Below are 14,513 nucleotides of genomic sequence, written 5' to 3'. Positions count from 1 at the left end.
ATTTTGAGATGTTCAGTTATTTAAATTTACACAGTTTTGTTTGGGGTAAATTCAGCAATGGTTTGTTGAGTAGATTTTAAAAAAATGTTTGAGTACTAAAAAAATTTAAGAAATCTAATAGATTTAACTGATGAAAGCATTTTCATTTTAATCATTGTACACTTCCGCCCATAATCCTTTGTGCCACGTGCAGGACACACGCGCTTCATGAGTGGACGTCTCCATTTTGTCAGAGGTAAGACTTCTTAATTTGTTCAAATATAAGACACGGTTTAAACAATAACGTATATTGGTTTTGAGTAAAGGTTTTAAAGAGTATGATACGTCGAAATTTTATTAATAATCATCACTGTAATGATAGTATCGTATTTTTACACAAATGGCAGTTAGTGGACTGCTAGCACAAGGTCACTTTCCAAGCCTTCACAACTGTGTTACTGAACAGCTTTAACTAACCACATGTTTTACCGTATTAAAAAATATCAACGGTATATTCCGATGAGTTTTAACGTCTTTCATCCACGTTTAAAAGTTCATGAAAAGGTTTTGCGGTCAGTTGTGAGTGATTTTGTCAGCCACAGTCAGTTTTTCGAACTCCAGTTTCCAATAATGTCGGCCGCTACTAAGTTTTAAAATTACTCTTAGTAATCTTTCTGGGTCACAAAATAAACTTTTAACATATTTTCAGGCGCGAAAGTAGCTGTGTAAACATCAAATATCTGCTCTGTTTATCAAGATATCGCATGTTTGCAAAAGTGCTTCGACGTTTTCGGAGCATCTGCTACCCACCAGCTTGATAGCAAGCCGGGAGCTCGAGGGTCACTGAAGCCGCTGAGAACGGCACAACTCCCGGCACATCATTTTCAGATCACCGCGGGGTTTCGCTACTCAGTTTAAACGTAATGTATAAGTCACTTAGACAACCTAAAAATGTTATTGTTTGGTTTTTTTCAGTGTTTTATTTGTTCGTGAGTAAATCGGTTTGGCTGAGATTAATGATAATGTTGCTTTCCTTTCAGGTAATGGAAGATCCCTCAACTTAAATTCACCTGATCAGCATGTAGACTGTGCATTATAAAGTAAGTTGTGATAACATGTTATATTAAATTAAACTAATGGTTTTGAAATTGAAGCGGCATGAAATTACCAAGTTGACCCCACTTAATCTAACTTATTTGTTTTTGTAAAAACAATAAGTAGAAAATAATTGCTTATTATTTGTAGGATTTTTTTCTTCTTCTCTATAATCTCAACATCAAATGTGTATAGATACCCATGCTCTTACATTTGTCATGAAAAACTATTTAGATTCTTAGATATATATTTTTCCATCACTTTAGGACCTGGCAAATGGGATGGCAGTGTAAGATATGCAAATCTTTTTCTACTACAAAGGGGAATCTTCTACGTCATTACAGATTACAACACGCAACATTTGGTCGTGGACAGCACCAGCCATGTCTGTATGGCAGTTGTCCTTGCACATTTAAAACACAAGGAGCCCTTCGCACACATTTGTCCAGATACCATACCGCTGAAGAGAGTCCAAGGCCTGGAGTGATCACTGCATTTAAGTGTTTGGCTTGCACTGCTTTTTGCTCTACTCAGAAGGACTATTTTCAGCATATAGGAAATCACTTGAAGAGACACGAAACTGTATTTTGCGTTTTTAATGGATGTGACTTTCGCACAAATATATACAATACATTTCTAAAGCACAAAGGCAGGAGACATACATGTTGTTCCTTAACTGATTTTAAGAAAGAAGTCTTGGAAAGTCATCCTAGTCAGAACACTGACCATTCTGATGTCCCTGAACTCAACAGTGATGAATGCTCTAGTGATGTTGATCCAGAAAGTGCATCTCGTACTGTTCTTCAAGGACTTGGCTTACTTCTACTCAAGTTAGAAAGCACTTACAATGTTTCAGTGAGGTGCATTAATGCTTTGGTTGAAGATCTCTTCTATATTTCTTCTTCAGCATCTGTGGAGGCGGTTAAAAATATAATTGATTCAGCACTGAAATCTAACAAATGCACAGTTGACCACACTATCATAAAGGACTTGGCTGAACAGTTGTGCAGCTCTCATCCCATTAGCAGAGCTCTTGGAGCAGGTGGGCCACTTGGTTCAGCTTTCAAGAGAAATAAGTATTTTAAGGAGCATTTCCAGTTTGTGGATCCTATTGAATATATTCTTGATGCTGAACAAAAAAAGAGCTTTCAATATGTACCAGTTCTAAAGACTTTGCAAGAAGTACTGAAGAACAAAGATATTGCAGTGGAAGCCTTTTCGAGGTGCTCAAGTAGCACTGGGCATTTTGAGTCCATTTTTGATGGTACGTGTTTTAAGGACAATGACTTTTATGCTGTAGAAGAAACAAGACTCTCTATAATAATTTATGTTGATGAATTTGAGGTGTGTAACCCATTAGGAACCTCTCGAAAAAAACATAAAATAACTGCAGTTTATTGGGTTTTGGCCAATTTGCCATTGAGATTACAGTCTGCCTTAACATCAATACAACTAGCTTTACTTTGCAAATCTGTTGATGTGAAACAGTTTGAATACAAAGTAGTATTGGATCCACTTTTGAAAGATCTTGTCACTCTTGAACAGGAGGGGGTTTTTATTTCATGTTTAGGGAGAAATATTAAAGGCGCCCTACACTGTGTTGTAGCTGATAACCTTGGTGCTCATGCAATTAGTGGACTTGTTGAAAGTTTTAACGGGCCATATGTTTGTAGATTTTGCCTTGGACATTCTTCAGAGTACCAGACATATGAAGTACGGTCTGGGGTCTTCCCACTTCGAAAAAAGGATGACTATGATTTACACGTACAAGCTGTCAAAGAAAATCCAAATTTAGTGCCTCATTTTGGCTTAAAGCGGTCATGTCCATTAACTGATCAACTTAATAATTTTCACTTTGTGTCTGGATACCCACCAGATGTCCTTCATGACCTTTTTGAGGGAATAGTGCCAAGAGAGTTAGCATTGTGTTTTCAAGTTTTTTTGAAGAAGCACTACTTCAGTTTGACTGAACTGAATAATATAATCACATGTTTTCCATATAAGGGCTCAGACAAATTGAACAGTCCACAAGCAATCCCTTCAAATTTTGCTGGTCGCAAAACTGTAGGAGGAAATGCTCATGAAAACTGGGCCCTAATACGTTTGTTGCCTCTCCTTGTTGGTTTACGTGTACCTGAAGATGATCCTGTTTGGCAACTTCTTCTGACTTTGAAGGACATTGTTGAGTTAGTGGTTGCCCCTGTTCACACAACACAAAGTATTGCCTACCTTGAATTTAAAATATCTGAACATCGTGTCAGATATTTGGAAGTTTTTCCTGATCAAAGGCTCACACCAAAACACCATTTTTTGGAGCACTACCCTGCTGTAATAGAAAAATATGGGCCATTGGTTGGAGTATGGACAATGCGCTTTGAGGCGAAACACAGATTTTTCAAGCAAGTTGTGAGACACACTAACAATTTCAAAAATGTGTTGCTGACCCTTTCTACAAGGCATCAAATGATGATGGCATACCACATGCAATCAAAAGAGGTGAAACCTGCCCTGCTTGTCACAAAAATATCCAGAATGCCTGTAGATGTGCTGCATCCAGACATACAGGCAGATTTAAGAGCAAGATCACCATCTCTGACTTGTGTGCAGCTTGCCACCACTGTCACCTACAGTGGAACAAGATACACTGCTGGGATGATCCTGTCTAATGGTTCAACATGTGGACTACCAGACTTTGCTGAGATAATACAGATAGTCGTTTTGGACAATTGTGTATATTTCATTGTGAAGTTACTTGCTGCATGGTATGTAGAGCATCTGAGATCTTTTCAACTGGAGGACACTGGCAAGATCAGTCTTTTGGAGCAGCAGAAACTTGGTGACATGTGGCCCTTGGCTTCTTACAATGTGGGAAGAAAACGCTTGGTAACCCTGAAACGTTACATCTGCTGTGAATAATAGGTAAAAAAAAACAAAACGACAACAACAAAAACTTGATAACATGTACATCTCCCAAGTATTTGTTATTTGCAACATTTGGTGTGTTGAAGTGTGCTTTTTGTTTTATAGTTTTATATCTCAACTATTGTATAAATGAAAAGTAATAACTAATTTTATTTAATTGAAGGGAAATTTAACTCTGCCCATTTACATTTTATTCTAGGTTGAACAAGATGGAGGCAAAGCTTCGTGTAATTATTGATGACCAAATCGAGAAGTTGGTTCTTCCATCAGGGATCCCACCAACATTGGAGGAGCTGCAGAGTGTTGTGAAGGATACTTTTGGGATTTCAAATGACTTCAGTCTTCAGTATTTTGACCCAGAATTCCAGGACTACTTCACTCTTCACAGAGCTGACCAGATAAAAGACAAAGACACTGTGAAGGTTGTTGGCGTCACCCCGGTCATGATAAACTTGACTCCGGTTGATGACAGTTTTGGCAGCCCCTCTGGCCAACTGTCTGACTATGACTCCTCATATGCTGAGTCAGTTGTATCCAATGCAGACTCTGCTGCAACTACTTCTTCTCAGGACACCATTATTCTCAAAAGGCAGAAGACCACAGAACGTTGTGAGCCCTGGCCGAAACAGTTTCCCATTCCACAGTTTGCATATGAAACTGAGATGTACCTGGAAAGAGCCACTGAGGAGTATAAAAAGAATGGAAGAATTACTTTTCAACTTTATTTGAAAAAATAGGACACACTACTTTTTTTTCTTTTTTTTAAAACAGTTCTTATGAACTCCTGTGTCAATGGAGGACTTAATGTGTTCGATTTTAACACTCTAAATAACACATTCAAAATAAATTGGTTAAAAATATAATTACAAATCCTACATCCATTTGGATACTATACCTATGTACATGTTTTCTAAGGAAGGTGTCCTTACTTATAATTTTAATATTGATAAAATCCCTATATAAATCTCTGCATTTCATCGCCAAGCTTTTTTAGCATGGACTCTTATTTACAAACATGGTCTACACAAACACCAAAACCACAACAGATGTGTGATTAACTTGTTAATCTTAATGGTTAAATTTCATATTCACAAATCCAAATGTTTAGGAAGACATCCCTCTTTTTATGTTTTTTTTCCCACGAGCTTGTGCAATACCTTTAATATAGTGCTGTTTAATTCTACTTTGTATAATGATGTTTAAATAAAGGTTTGTAAAAAAAAAAAAAAGAAGACGAAGAAGGAGGAGTGTGCGTACTGTGCTCTTTGCTGTGTCTTGCCGCCGTTTTAAAAATGGGCACTTTTTGAAGAACCCGCATCAAAGTATTGTGGAGAAGCGTCGTGTTAAATCTAATTGATGAACGGCTTGTTGTGAAGTATTGTAACAGCCACTATGGTGTGGTGTCCCTTTAAGACGCCCAAGTCGAGGGTTGATGGTGTCATCAGTTTGTGCCACTGCTCTCTCGCTCCGGGATTATGAGGACACGTGCCTTCACGCTTGTGCTTAACGAAGGACGGATTTATGTTTTCTTCTCCAGACCTTTTTTTTTGTTGTTGTTTTATTTGCAACGCTTGGGTTGTATGAACGCTGGGCGTTATGTTGTTGAGCCGCAGCCGTTCAACCGGGCTTTTATATGGTTGTTGAAGAAGGCGTATTAAAGAACCACCGTGGATTACCGATACCAGCGTGGGTGTGTGTTCTTCCGACTAGCCTGCTAGGTGTTTTGCCGCCTCCTCTCAACCACGCAACACAACCCGACGTTACAGTATGTATTGCAGCTGCGAAGACGAACGTACGTTCTCCTGTTAGGTTACAGCTGGTAGGAAGGTGCGTTCAGTGTGTCTTTGTAATTTTAAGTTTCCATGTCAAACGAGATGAAACAGTTATTTCTGGATGCGCACTTATTTGCTGAGATTAACAATGTGTTTTTGTAAACCACGTGATGATTTAAGTCATTTAATCTTTACAGAACATGTGAGCGAGGCTAAAAGAGCAATATTTTTATGTTTAGTAAACTGACGTTTCTAAATGTTACTGCTTTTATTTCATTAGTTCTGACGAGGACAGCTGAATGATGTTGTTGGTGAGCTTGGATTAAATCATCTCTAAACAAAGAACTTGTCCTCGTGGTGACTGACTTGGGGAGTGGAGGTCAGTGAGCCCATTGTCTCTGCTGGTCCGACTCCAACTACAAAGCCGGCCCGCTCGTCCCCTCCTGAGTCTGAGAGGAGATCCAGAGTAAGTCAGTTATAACTACACTGGTTGCTTAACTTTATCATTTTCTACAGGGTCTCTCTCTCTTAGCCAGTGTTGGGGAGTAACGGAACACATGTACCGCCGTTACGTATTTAAAATACAAAATATGAGTAACTGTATTCCATTACAGTTACCGTTTAAAAAGGTGGTATTCAGAATACAGTTACTTTGTTGAAATAAATGGATTACACTGCGGTACTTTCCTGTTTCATATTGTCGCGGGTCAGGACTGTTTGGGTTTTGTTTGACAGCTACGTTGTGTTGTTCCAGGAGGCAGCGTTACGGTTGCCATGGTTACAGGGCGATGCTCTCTCTCTGCGACTGTGTGTTTCCTGGGTGAGAGAGCGCCTTTTCGTTGTTGTTGTGCTAAGCTAACAGGCAGAATGCTACAAGCATAGCTCTAAAGAATGTAGCATCATGGGCAGTGTAGTCCGTGCTGCAGGGAGAATGGACTGCCATACACGTTATGGGTCTGTGAGCGCGAGGAGGGAGAAAAAGGGGAGTGGAAAGGTACGAGTTGTCATCGAGGAAAAACGGGAGCTGGAAGCATGTAAATATAATAATAACCACTTCAGCCAAGAAGAGTGCCTGACGAGCCCAGTTGTAAGTACGCTATTAAGACTCGACTGTACGCTGTGTTCGTGTTTTCCTCCGAAAACAATAAGTTCCGTTGGAGCAGTCTTTCAACGCCTCTCTCTGTCTCTCGCAAGCAAAGTTGACCCAGACAACAAAGTAAAGCTATTTTTCGGCTACGAGCCGACAGGGACCCCGCCGTATTAGTCAGAGGTCCCTTTACTACGGTTCGGCGTCGCGGACCTTCAGTAACAGTAATAAATCACACAGCAATAGTACATTAACGTTGTTGTAAAAAGCATGATAATATATTAAGTAATCCAAAGTATTCAGAATACGTTACTGTCATTGAGTAACGTAACGGAACACGTTACAGAATACATTTTGGGGCATGTATTCTGTATTCTGTAATGGAATACATTTTAAAAGTAACCTTCCCAACACTGAGTGTAGTATTAAGTGGACATGGCCCTGAAAAATAAAGGCATTAGACTACGTGTCCTTGGGGGGTGGAAAGCTGTAGACTCTCGCCCACGCTTGCCTGTGAAAAACTAGATAACACGGGACCATCTTCTAGTGGAGATGCATTATAACTCACCTGTGCATTATAATAAAAGGTGTTGATTGCAGCTGACAGTGTCTGCAGACTTTGATAACTGTGACACCCTCGTGGTTAATCAGAGGGAAATCTGAGTCAGTGTGGATTTGGTTGTACAGCTCTCACACATACAACCTGAACTGCACATTGTAAGTGTGATGTTCTTCAAATTTGAACAAAGTAAAAACTAAAAAACTTTGAAGTCATACGAGCCAATATTTTATTCACAATGTTGAACTTTTACTACTTTTATCCCCAAAATGAACTCACTTCAAATATTTACCACAGCATAGCGTCCCCAGGCACCTGAGACGTTTGGCAGATGGTGAAACTGTTTATCTTTGTGAGGTAAGAGGGGGCACTTGTGGATGAGCTGAAGATATACACCTGATGTCACTGTTTGGGTTCTTTGTCATTACAGGAGAAAGAAGTGAAAGCAGGCCCAAACCTCAGCACATGGATGACATCAACCAAAAACATCCAGCACCAGCAAGTAAAGATGAGCCAGCGGCGATCCCTGTGGAAAAGACTTTTCCTGCTATGAAGCAGCCCAGAAGACGCAAGCGCGCCAACAGGGAGGAGAGAAGCTTGAGCTGTGACCAGTGTGGAAAGACCTTTACTCTGATTGGTAGCTTAAAATCACATCAGCTGATCCACACCAGTGTGAAACCATTCAGCTGTGATCAGTGTGGAAAGACCTTTACTCTGAGATGCAACTTAAAATCACATCAGCTCGTCCACACGAAATTTAAAGCTTTCAACTGTGATCTGTGTGGGATGTCTTTTACTCACAGTAACAACTTAAAAAGACATCAGCTGATCCACACCGGTGTGAAACCATTCAGCTGTGATCAGTGTGGAAAGACCTTTACTCAGATTTTTCACTTCAAATCACATCAGCTGATCCACACCGGTGTGAAACCATTCAGCTGTGATCAGTGTGGGAAGTCTTTTACTCAGAAAGCTCACTTAAAAACACATCAGCTGATCCACACCGGTGTGAAACCATTCAGCTGTGATCAGTGTGAAAAGCGCTATACTCTGAAAGGTGACTTAAAGAAACATTATATGATCCATGTTGGAGTTAAATCATTTGTCTGTGATCAGTGTGGAAAGTCTTTTACTCAGAAGAGCAACTTAAACTCACATCAGCGCACCCACTCTGGAGTTAAATCATTTGTATGTGGTCCCTGTGGAAAGGCTTTTACTCGTATGACTGGCTTAAAATTACATCAGCGCACCCACTCTCGAGTTAAATCATTTGTATGTGGTGACTGTGGAAAGGCTTTCATCCATTACAAAAGTCTATTGAGGCATCAAAAGACCCACAAAGTGTCCTCCTGTGAGAAAAGTGGCAGACCAATGGGACATTACCCTGACAGGGTTCATTTGAACACAGTGGGAGAAACGGGGGATCTGAACAAAAGTTCTTCTGGATGCTGCGTCAAACTTAAAAAGCTTGAGATCAGGCTTCACAGAATTCAGCTTTAATTTCCTGAGAAAGTCAGAGCTTCACTGTCTTTGTAGATCTAGTGAAAACATGAAAGGGTGCAAAAAGAGGCACTGTGGTACTGCATGATGAAGTCAGAAGTGACAGAGAAGTATGTGAGCGTGGTTCAGGACATGTTTGTGTGGTAGCAGTGACTACCACACATACTTGGGTTGAAGGTGGGGGGAGGATTACATCAATTCTGAGCCCCAGATGGAAATTAGCCCTTGGCTATAATCTGGTATGTTTACATTCATGTAATTTTTTTTTTACATTTGTATTCATTAACATGCACTGTCCTAAATAAATAAATTCAAATTCAAATTCAAACCACTGTAGTTATGGCTAGACAGGTCAAAGTCAAAGTCAAAGTCAACTTTATTTGTCGATTCTTCCACATGTACAGGACATACGGAGAATAGAAATTGCGTTACTCTTCAATCCCTAGATAAATAGCAAATGAACATTTAAATATATTTAAATATAAAAGTGATTTAAAAAATGCAAGTAAAATAATTAAAAAGTAAAAATTTAAATAAATACAATTTTACATATAACAAGAAAGCTATACAATATACAATATAATGGGTAAGTGACATTGAGTGTAAACCAGGCAGAGTAGTGCAAATAGGCAAATAGTGCAAATGGAGATTTAGTAGTGTACGGTAAGAGAAAGTGTAACAACAAAGTCTTATGAGGTAAATTCAGGTTACCCTGAATCTTCCCTTAGGTATGCTGCAATAGGTGGAGGCTGCTGGGAATTTCCCATGATGCATTGAGTATTTCTTCCTCAGTCACCTTTCTCTCTCACTACTTGTTAATAGCAGAGATGGATAGTAATGCATGCGTTACTGTAATCCGATTACTTTTTTCAAGTAACCAGTAAAGTAAGGGATTACTATTGCAAAAAAGGTAATTAGATTACTGTTACTTTCCCGTAGGAACGCTGCGTTACTGCGTTACTAAAACCGTCTTATTTTTTTTTTCAAGAATGTCTCATGACAGTGATGTAAGCGAGTGCGACGTTCGTGGCAACAGCTGTGTAACTCCCAAAATGACAACACAGGCACAGCTTCTTCAAGACGGGCGCTTCGCTGCATTTATTGAACACCGTGAAAACTATAAACATAAAACTCAAAGGCTTTAAGTGCTTCAGTCTATCAGAAATAACACTTGTGCTTTAACAACAAAAACTTACCTCGTGGCCGCCTGCCACTTCGGAGGTCCTAGAAGAATACCTTTACAGTCTTGCGGATTCTAAATTAAAACATAAAATAATTAGAACACCGTACATTACAAATTTTCACAATATTACAATACAGTTATAGCAAATGACAAATACCTTGTACAGCTGGTAGACTAAACAGGGCTTTGCCAATAGCTCGCTGAACTCCTTAGTGTGATTATTAAACGTGGGCTCACAGCCTATATTATCAAACCTCGCAATAATAGCGGTGTAACAAAACTTGTTCTTTGTGACAAGATAAACACACCTTTACAATATTGACCACAGAAATGTACAAGCAAGAACATTTTAACTGCTGGAACCATCTATTAAACTTCTTTATGCATAAGCCATTTCTGTGACACTTACACTCCCACCAAAATCACTCATTGTTTGCAATGTGACTTTCTAATGTGTCAACATTAAAGTCTGGTTCACTTTCCATGTCAGTCTCCAGTAAAGTCACTACCTTGTGAATAGGTCTTTCCAGATATATCAGCCTTGTCAGTGCTTTTCCCCTGTCAAAGGTAGTTTCGCTGGTCTTGAGCTTCACCTTTCGAACCTTGCCATCTGGGCTCTCTATAGCCTCTACTATTAGAGCAAGTTTCCATTTACATCTTGGAGCATTATCATCCTGCAGTATCACAATGTCATTTACTCGCAGGTTTCGTGAGACGTTCTGCCATTTCCTTCGCCGCTGGAAATTTAACAGATACTCTCGCCTCCACCTTTGCCAAAACTCATTTGCTAGAAATTGTACTCTCTTCTATCTTTTGTTCAAGTACAAATCCTCTCTGCAAAACTCTCCTGGAGGTGGAACAATAACTGAAGATTTCATCGTTAATATGTGATTGGGAGTTAATGGCTCTGGTCCCAAGGGATTGTTGAGATACTCAACAAGGTCTGCTGTTAATGATGGCCATTGTCTCGTAAAGCAGTGTTCTTAGACTAGCTGTATCGAGTCTGTTTCAGAACTTGTCCAGCATCGCTGTCAGTACACTTCGTACTGTTTGAATTTGATGTTCCCAGATGCCCCCCATGTGGCTAGCTGCCGGAACGTTCACCACAAATTCACAACCAATAGCTCTTTGTGGTTCTTGATCCATATCCTTCATTAGCTCCAAAAATTCTCTTTTGGCGCCCATAAAGTTTGTCCCTTGGTCATGTGGCAGGATGAATGTTATTCCTTGGTTCAACCCACTTTCAGCCTGGCGCATTAGGGGGCGCTAGTATAAATAGTGGCCATTTGAGCATTCCTGGATCGCTTACCTGTGATCTCCTTTTTGGTCACCTGACTTCCCTTTGGTGTTGCAGAGATCATTCTGAAGCCTCCATCGCGACTGGTAGGTGTTTACTCATTGTAGTGTGTACATTACCTTACTTGGTGGTAAACAGATATTGTTTTTAGGTCATAGCTGTAGAAGCCTCCTATGAGCCACTCTGCTCATGTTTCATGACGCGGTTTACTTGGTACGTAATTCAATTTTGTTACGATCTCTGCCTTTTATTGTTCTTTTATAGTAATTACTTATTATGCTTTGCAGGAAGTGTGGGCCTTAGTTTTACGCAACGCTACGCTAACTGAAGTGCTGCTGCTTTGCTTTGCTTTTACCGTCTGTTCCCGTTGCGAGGTTTCTCTTCCTGCTGCTGCCAGCTTTTTAAAGTGGACGTCAGCATGGACAGCGGCCATATGCATGCCGGTTATGGGAATCAGCTGGCGTACATATTAATTGACCGGATGATTAACTTATAGTTGGGCAGGCGGCAAGTTGGAGCAACACGGCGATTCCGTTTGCTCCAGATTTTAACGTTTTATCCAGATTGTACGTTGTTTTTCTGTTGTTTTGATTTGTAGTTTGGATTTTTGTTACGCCACTGGTGGGAGGCCCTTTTTCTAGCTGAAGATCACCAGTGTGGTCCTGCAGTTGGGTTATCCCCCGGTGCTACATTAGTTTTGTTGTAATATATTAAAATTTTCTTTGTTCCTTTATTCAGATGCGGAGTGCCGACATGGAGTAGACTAGGGTGCCTTGGTGGTGGGATCCTTTGAGTGTACACACCTGCCTCGTTTAGTTCATTAGTGTGAGCGTGTGATTTTGTGTTGCACTTGTATCTTGGTGTGTTTCTTTTTTTGAGTTTGTGCGTGGCATCCCTGCCCCTCCACTGGTAAGCCTCAGCTCTGAATACCTTTTTAAGCATATTTGTACATGGATATTTATGATTGTGCTTTTATATGGTGTTTTAAATGATTATTAATAAATTGTCAACTTGTTTTATCATTGAACCTCGTCTCTGTACTGAGTATAACAAACCTAACTGCCTTCTTGGTGATTAGTGTTACTTCCAGTATTCTCTGGGTGAAATTCCCAGAGTGGCGTTGTCTTTTAAACTGTGAAGAGTATTTACTTTATTCTCACTTTGTGCTGCCACAGTCACATCTTAATTGCTGGACAGGACCTCTTACGGCTATCAGAACTTGAAGAGCGTTCATGAAGGCATCTGTCGATAAGTCATCTAGCGTTTCAATGTGCACAACTCGTGAACATAAACACGTGAACAATAGTCCATACCTTTTGACTTCCTTTCTTCCTTCCTTTACCATGAATGAACCAAAACAGTCGACACCACAATACGAGAACGGAGGTGCTGTCAGACACTTTGATGAGTCTTCACATATCTCACGCCAAAACTTCTGAACTGGTGGACAGAAACAAAGAGCGTGGATGTAATTGTCCGGTGTATTTGCTAGACAGTGTGAGCAGTTGTTGGAAGGCGTATAGCCCATCTTGAACATCCTATGACCAGTATAGCGCACTCTATGTAATATTTTGTATTGTATTAATTGCAAACTGGGATTTCTGATCCATTGAAAGGTTTTTAAGCTGAATCTGTTTCTACCTTGAGAAACAATATGTACTCTCATCCTGTACACTGAAGGCTCAGAGTTTAAATCGCCTTTGTCCCACCAAAGAAATCTCAAATAGTCTTGATGCTCCTTGGTGACGTGGAATTGGTGGAACATCCTCTCCACATCCCACATGATGGCGATGGGGCCCTTTCTGAATCGACATAACACTCCAATCAGTGCATTGGTAAGATCTGGTCCAGTCAGAAGGTGATCGTTAAGAGATGTCCCCTGGAAATGGGCCGAACAATCAAAAACCACATGTATTTTCTCAGGTTTGTGGGAGTGGTAGACCCCATGGTGCGGTATATACCATGCTGCCTCATTATCCAGTTCTTGCTCTGGGACCTTCTCTGCGTCTCCACCTGCTATGATGTTGTCCATGAACTTGACGTAATCTTCATAGTATTTCTTATCTCTTCTGAGCCGACGTTCCAACGAAGACAGTCTATGCTCAGCACATTGTTTGTTGATTGGAAGATTTGGGTTGTCGGTTTTGAATGGCAATGGGACTTCATAGTGACCGTTTTCCTTATGCCTTTGGTCACCTTTGACATGAACAAAATGTCTTCCTGAGAGACTGGATTGTCATCTGTTGCATGCTCAGAGAAATCAGATCCCAAAGCCTTTATTACATCAACTGGACCAACTTCCTTCACTTCTGCATACAAAATGCACTTCTTGCTTGAGTTCAACTGCTTGTTGTACTGCAGGAGTAACTTCTCGAACAATGATTCTGTGGCTTATGCCAATATCATCATTGTGATTTTGAACTTAATGTATAACCAACTATGCTCCAGCCGAGATCAGTTAGCTGTGTGTAAGGCTGACTCTCCTCACCTGCAATAATTTCCCATGGAAGAAGGGCTTGCTGACAGTTATAGCCGAGAAGCAGACCAACTTTGCATTCAAGCATTGGAGGTAACCTATCTGCCAGCCTTTTCAAGGTGAGGCCAATTCAAAGCAGTTTCAGACGTCGGGATGTGTGATCTGTTCACAGGGATGAACTCTCTTGTATAGACCAGTGGCAATGTAATTCTCTTTTCCTGCTTGTAGCCTCTAACTTGAAGATTTACCAGTTTCTCGCATGGTATGACTGTTGACTTGGCGGACATGGTCGATAGTCTTAGATGAGCCTTACTCTTATCTGTGTCGAGATCCTGGGCCACTTCATCCAAGATAAAGGATGTATCGCTCTGAGAATCGAGGAGGGCATACACTAGAACTTCTCTGTCTAGGTGATTTTTTTTTTTTTTGACGAAACCCAGACCGGTAGAATGGTGGATGTCAGTGTGCTCGAAGTTACTTGAGTTACTCTATTAGTGATTGCGGTTGCTGGTTCATCTCCTTCGCCCTTGTCTTGAGAGTTATCATTCGTTTCAGGCATTATCCTTCTACGCTCTACAAACTTGTCATCATGCACACACGTGGGATGCTTCTTCTGGCATTTTTCACACGTGTTCCTTTTATC

The 14,513-nt window shown here is 40.4% G+C and overlaps 1 long non-coding RNA gene across 1 annotated transcript; it reads left to right on the top strand.

Annotated features, from left to right (window-relative positions):
• The first annotated feature begins 5,254 nt into the window (after positions 1–5,254).
• Positions 5,255–12,421, top strand: LOC308386421. The gene is made up of 4 exons (XR_013969796.1): positions 5,255–5,823; positions 6,049–6,234; positions 7,845–9,265; positions 9,621–12,421. It is a non-coding gene; the product is annotated as an uncharacterized lncRNA (long non-coding RNA).
• Positions 12,422–14,513: the final 2,092 nt, after the last annotated feature.

This window comes from Rhamphochromis sp. 'chilingali' (assembly GCF_963969265.1).
Source record: "Rhamphochromis sp. 'chilingali' genome assembly, chromosome: 18".
Lineage (NCBI taxonomy): Eukaryota > Metazoa > Chordata > Actinopteri > Cichliformes > Cichlidae > Rhamphochromis > Rhamphochromis sp. 'chilingali'.
Note: the sequence above shows the minus strand (reverse complement) of the source record. Positions and strands in the feature narration are given on the sequence as shown.